The sequence below is a fragment of the Barbus barbus genome (assembly GCF_936440315.1).
Source record: "Barbus barbus genome assembly, chromosome: 32".
NCBI lineage: Eukaryota > Metazoa > Chordata > Actinopteri > Cypriniformes > Cyprinidae > Barbus > Barbus barbus.
In genome coordinates, this window is record NC_136760.1 from 25,068,425 (window position 1) to 25,074,811 (window position 6,387).

The window sequence follows — 6,387 nt, forward strand, 5'->3', positions numbered from 1 at the left end:
ATAATAAAAATTCTCAGTGTATATTATTGTCACATTAGTTTTTATGTACTATTACATTCTGGTTACCCAGAATGCTTTGAAGCTGGGGTCAAATCAGAGCAAGTTTGATCTAATAATTTGAATATAAAAGGTTTACAGGCATATTTAGAGTTGGTTGAAAATTTGCTGTAATGTTGCATGCATAATTAAAAAAGTGTGGTGCCAGCTAAGTTCACCAGTTTGTTTGTATTATACTGATTGCTTCTGTCTGTGCTGTACTCTTGGCATGAACATAGTTTCACATTAATAATTAATTATTTGAAAATATGAGTGGTGTTAGTTATTGCATTATGTGTGTAGAGAAGTGAATCTGGAAATCTAGACTAACTTGATTCAGTAAATTATGGTCATCTCAGTATAAGCAAACAGAAGCAGTGTTTAGGCTGCCAGTCTAAATGCTTTGTATTTCCATTTGGTGTCATGGAAATTCCAATTCTGAGCAAAAAATAAATAAATAACTTTTCTCTGGGTGCCTGTTTATCTCTAAATCTTCCACTGATTCTTTTTTCATTCGCACACTCATCTTAAAAAACAAATCATTTTTCTCTCTCTGTGAATTCCTCAACATGACATCTTGCTCTAAATTTTCCCCAAATATTGCTCTCCTCCATTGTTACATCTGACTCACATTCCTTATTAATTCTGCTCTCCATCTCGACTTTCATATCTTTAGTGCCTCTGCTCTCATTTCTCTTTATATCTCTGCCAGACGTCTACACCTCTTCCCTGCAGTTACGTCATGTTCCTGCACATCATTTCTCTGCTTTACCCAGCTCCATCACTTGAAATTTTTCCTAACTCTCTTTATCGCTCACTCATCCACCCGTGTTTTCCTATGAGAGGGCAGTATTGTGTTCTGGGGTGGATTGTTTTGCAGGAGAGGGAGTGTTTAGGCCTCTGGGTTTGGGCCAGGCAACTACAACGCAAAGACAAGCACTGAACTGACGCAACCCCTCAAAAACACCAGACTGTGCCACATCCACATGATTATTTTAGTTGCACTGAGAGCCCAATTACGGTTCAGGATGAATGTGTACTTCACAGACAGTGATGGGAATCCCAAGATTCCAGCGCCTTAACAATTCCATGAACTATTCTTTCAGTAGTGTCGAGGAAGACGGAATGGACAAGTTTGCAAAACTGTTGTTACTGTTACTGTTAGCACTCAAGTAAATTGTGGTTTTCATACATTTTTTAATTTTGGTTAGATACTGAAAGGTGTATACAGCGATGCAATTAAAAAAATAATAATTCTACAGTGTGAAGAACACTAAAAATCTTTTCCACTAAACAGTCTGTGAAGATTCAGATTGTGAAATTACATTTTTTTCAAGGAACTGTCAGTGTCAAAAAAAATTAAATTTATGTTTCATTCTGTTCTGTGTGATTTCTGAAGACACAAACTCACATTCATATCAGAAAATTAGTGATTATTGTTGCTTCCTTAAATAAACAATGCTTTACTTTTCTCATTAAACTTTAATGACATTTAAATTCATTCACATAAGTGTGTAAATGACAGCCGTCTGTGCTTCATTTTCTAAATGTATTTGCCATTTTAAAAACAAAGACATTTCTTGGAGGAAAAAAAATCTATTTACTTGTAAATGAGAGATATGTGTCTGAGAATTTAACTCAGTAGTAAAAAAGTCCAACCAGATTTGTCTTTAAAGTTTTACATCCTGTAATGCAAATTTTCAGTCTTTTGCAAAACTCCAGTCTTCAGTGTCACATGATCCTTCAGAAATCATTATAATGCTGATTTTCTTTCTTAAAAAAGAAAGGTGCAGTAAAAAGTTTGCTTTGGAACCTGTGTTTATTTCAGTGTAGAGAGGGAGAGAGAGAGAGAGACCAGTAAATAGGAACCCAAACAGCAAGACATCATCCCTTTGAAAAATCTAAACTTTCTATTTTCTACCATCCATGTAATTAGCAGTAATTGAGCGGTTAACATGCGTATTACGAGCCGTGTGTCATGTTATAATGTTGACAGTCAAACATATGCTTAGGTTATGTTTGTTTGTTTACTCTTAAACAAAGCAGAATGAATGTAGCTAATCCAGCTGTGTTTATGCAGCCATCATTTTATTTGCTCTCCGGTGAATATGGAGTGATTAAAAGCCAGCACAGAGTGTCATTGAAAGCAGTCCCCCTCCACAGCAATTGACAACAGCGCAGCCTGGCATCTGTTGCAAATAAGAGAGATGCCCAACAGTTCATTATCACCTGAGCCTCTAGCTTCACACTGTCCAAATGAAGCTCAAAACAACGCCCACAGCAGACAGTTTGCCAACCCGTAGAGCAAACAAGTGCCACTGGACCTGTCAAGAGCTGATATGATTGCGCTCGATTCGTTCTCTTCAGACAGAGTGAAAGAGAGATGGTTAAGGATGAAAATGTGTGCTTTTGATCTGCTTTCTTCAAATTAATGCTGCAGTACCAGTGCTGGCCACTAGCTACAAATGCAGCGACACATTTTGTTTACAATGTGGTCAGATATAACCTGCTACCGATGATTTGCTTCAATATCAAATGGACGAATTTGCCAGCTATAGCGTTTTTCCTCACAATATTTCAGAAAGCAAGTCGTTTTTGACATGTATGGACCCTTTCACATTTCTAGGTTTCTCAGAAAAGTCGTCATAGTTGGGTAAACGTCTGTAGCGGTGAATGGTAGGGTACATCAAATGTTTTTGTATTCCCATTTGCTCAAATAGCAAAAGAAAAAACTTTACAATACTGTTTCCAGGACGAAAAAAAGGAAGAAAACAGAGAGAGAAACTGCATGGCAGTTAGAACAGTCAAGAGGTCAGAACTATTTCAAATGTAACCCCCCCCCAAACACCCTCGCCCTCAGCATTCACAATTTTTTGTAATTTGATGCAAAGGTGATATAAAGTAGCGCTGTAAAAGGACATAAATTAAGAAAAAATTAATAATAATAAAAAATGCAGAATTTACGACACTGATGACCGTTGTAACGAGTCACATTTTGTTTAATTTGGTTTCCTACCGTATTAGCGTATTGGAGAGAAATAAAGAAGCACATCGCGGGTCTTTCATGCCGAGAACTCTGCTCATGTATTTGCATAATGACCAAACGTATCATTATAAAAGTTCAGTGTTGCTCTAGATGAATTATAACGTGGATAACATTAAATAAATATTTTTTCATCAGATTAGACACTGATTATTTATCAATCAAATGCCTTCATCTACCTGTCCGTCGGTCATTCATATCCGCCATGTTTGTAGTTTTTAACACTTTTTTGTAGTTCTAATCTAATCATAGTCCACCACGCAATGTGTTGTGGGCAATATTAGCCATTAGAGTGTGCATCGATCTGTGCCACTTCGAATTCTAACCGGAAGTAGTAGACCATCCGGGAATCTCTGGCATACTTTTTTAAACATACTATGATTTGGGACGTACTAATTCTATTTTCGAATACTATTTAGGACGCATAGTATGCAAATTGAGACGTAGCATGCGAGATTCTGTCAGCTGAATTAATTATTTTTTCCGAGTCGGTTCTTTTCAAAGAATCTGTCAAATGTTTTGAATTAGTTCACGATTCAGTCTGAATCATTCATACAGCACAAACACGAACTAAAGTTTGGAGCGGTTTCTCAAAAACTGGATACTGTAGAACACAGAGAACATGCTGAGTGCTGGATAAAGTGTTATTTATGACAAACACTGAAACTAAACCCTAAAATACATCCTATCTTTTGCCAGGAATGAAGAAGGCCTTTATGAAGTGGAACACCTGCGCGGGCAGCGTTTGAACGACTCTCTACTGAAGGTAAAAAAACCTAAAGTACTAAAATGTATTATGCTTTGATAGTCATTCTTTACCGTGGTATCTCACAGCATCACTGTAACAACAGATATTTTACTTATAGTAGCCTACAACAGGCACAATTCTTATGTACCTCTTATGCACCTGTCTTGCATTTCTAAAATTTCTATAGTGTAAATGCACAATGTGTACGGCGTTATTTGGGATGAAGCTTTCAGCCTAGCTTTGCTCATTTTTCTGTAGTGTAGTTTGTGTCATTTTTTGAATAGCTAACGTAACACTAAGCATTACAATGATGTTCAACATTTCTGAAAGGCCTCGTCACATTAGTTGGATGGGAAAGAGCAGCCATACATGAATCCTCTCATTTACATGCACTGGCAGGTTTGAAGGGTCCATCGGTGCAAATTGCTTTATCTGAAGTGAACGTGACCCCGGCGGGTGGGCAGCTTTTGTAAATAAGCCATTATCCTTCCAAAAATTGCATTGCTAATGCCTGGTGTGGATGAGGCCTTGACCATGGTGAGACGCAGAGCAGTAGTTTAATGGATAAAGTTATCACGGTCCAGCATCCATGCAGAAACGATGCAGTAGGAAGACCAGCGAGACTGAGAGTAACAACCTTGTATGCAAGAATGAGCAGAGAATCATTAATGCTTATTGTAACGATTAAGAAGTAAAATGTTGTTTATTTTAACCTAGAGAAACAAGAAAGTAAGTGTCAAACATTGACAGAGTGTGATTAAGTGTTTGCACTTGTTTAAACAAAGGCTGAATTTAATTGTTTTGTAGTTCTCAAATTGTGAATTTAATTGTACAGTGTGCCTGTAAGAGTTATGGCTGGATCAATTACAAAAATTTGGCTTTAATAAATAAAATTAAATGAACAGATAAAATTATTAAATGAAATTTGGGTTGTCAATAAATTCTGTAATTTGTTACAGATTTTTTTATTTTATTTTTTTATCATGAATTTTGTTCCTTTTTAAGAAAATAAAAATAAATATGTGCCTAAATTAATTAAATATGTACAGTAGTTTGTATACAGACAGACAGTTATATACAATAATAATATTTATATAATATATTAAAGTAGTATATTCATATTTTATAGTATATTAATGTACACAAATTGTATGTTTAGTAGTTTTATTAGTAAAAAAAAAATCCTACTTTGTAGTTGAATATGTAACATTTTTAAGCTTGCATGATTCAATTCTACAAAATACGTACAAAAAAAAAAACATAATTCAAACTATAATGTCAAGTTCAGTAACAGCATTAAAAAATGTAAGAATCTCAAGTTCCAATGCATTAACCATGGTATTTATTTACAAATTTATTTTAACTGAATAATTTCATTCATTTTTACATAACTGTAAAATCCCTTTGGTTTCATGTGTCTCTACAATGCTCCATTCTTCAAAAGAGTAAAGGAAATGATGTAAACCTGATGTAATTCTGTAAGTGATGTCATTTCCATGACATCACTTACTCAATTTAATTACAATAAAAGATAAATTGGTGTAATCTTGCAGGAATGAAATGACATCCTAACTTCTTTGATGCTCCACTATTACCTTACTGAAAGCCTTGTGCTCCAGAGGGAGAGTGCAAAGAACTCTGTAGTATTCATGAGGATATTTAGAGCCCTCAATAAAATCTTATATTAATGTAATATTACCATCCAGTCAATAGACAGCCTGGAGGGAACATTTTAAACACAATTTTCATGTTGCTTTGCGCTGAGCTCGTTAAAGAAAGGCTGTCATTTAAATCCTGGTATTAATTCATCTAAGAAAACTTCACACTAGTTTTCTCAAGATGTCATTTTTACCAGGCAAAATTAAATAATACAGTACTATTTTTGACTAGCCAGAATGTGTGGATAATCAAAGAAGTAGCTCACCTCAAAATTAAATCTATTCAAATTCTGTCATTCTGTCACACTGAGACATTTTTAAGAAAAATGTGGCTCGTTTTGTGTGTGTGCAATATCCGGAGTCGTCTAAAGCCATACGATTTTTTTTTTTTGTGAGAGAAAAGGGCCAAAAAATCGCATCTTTTAGTGCTTGAATATGCAAGACACACAACCAGTGATGTTTGGCATCAATGTGCATCCTGGCACAATGCATCCACACACCATTGTTTTGCATGTGCATGTGTTGAATGATACGATTGAAATCAGATCTCTGAATATGATTTGTCCTCCTATGATAGATGTGAGTGGCTCGACAAAGTTAAAGGAACTGTCCACCCCAAAATGAACAAAAGAAGGGTGAGTAAATGATGACAGAAGTGAACTATCCCTTTAGGAATAAGAGAAAGGACAGAATGAAAACTTATTTTGGAACTTTAGAAAAAAACTATAATTAGAATATCCACCTCCAAAAAATATCTAAAAGTGTTCAGGTTATTTTTATAATATTATCTGCATTGCACTTATTTTAACTATTCATTATTGATCATTTGTACTGAAATACATTTTACCATCTCTGGGCTTCACCCACAAAGCTCAACAGTACAGAAAGCGACCAAACTAAAT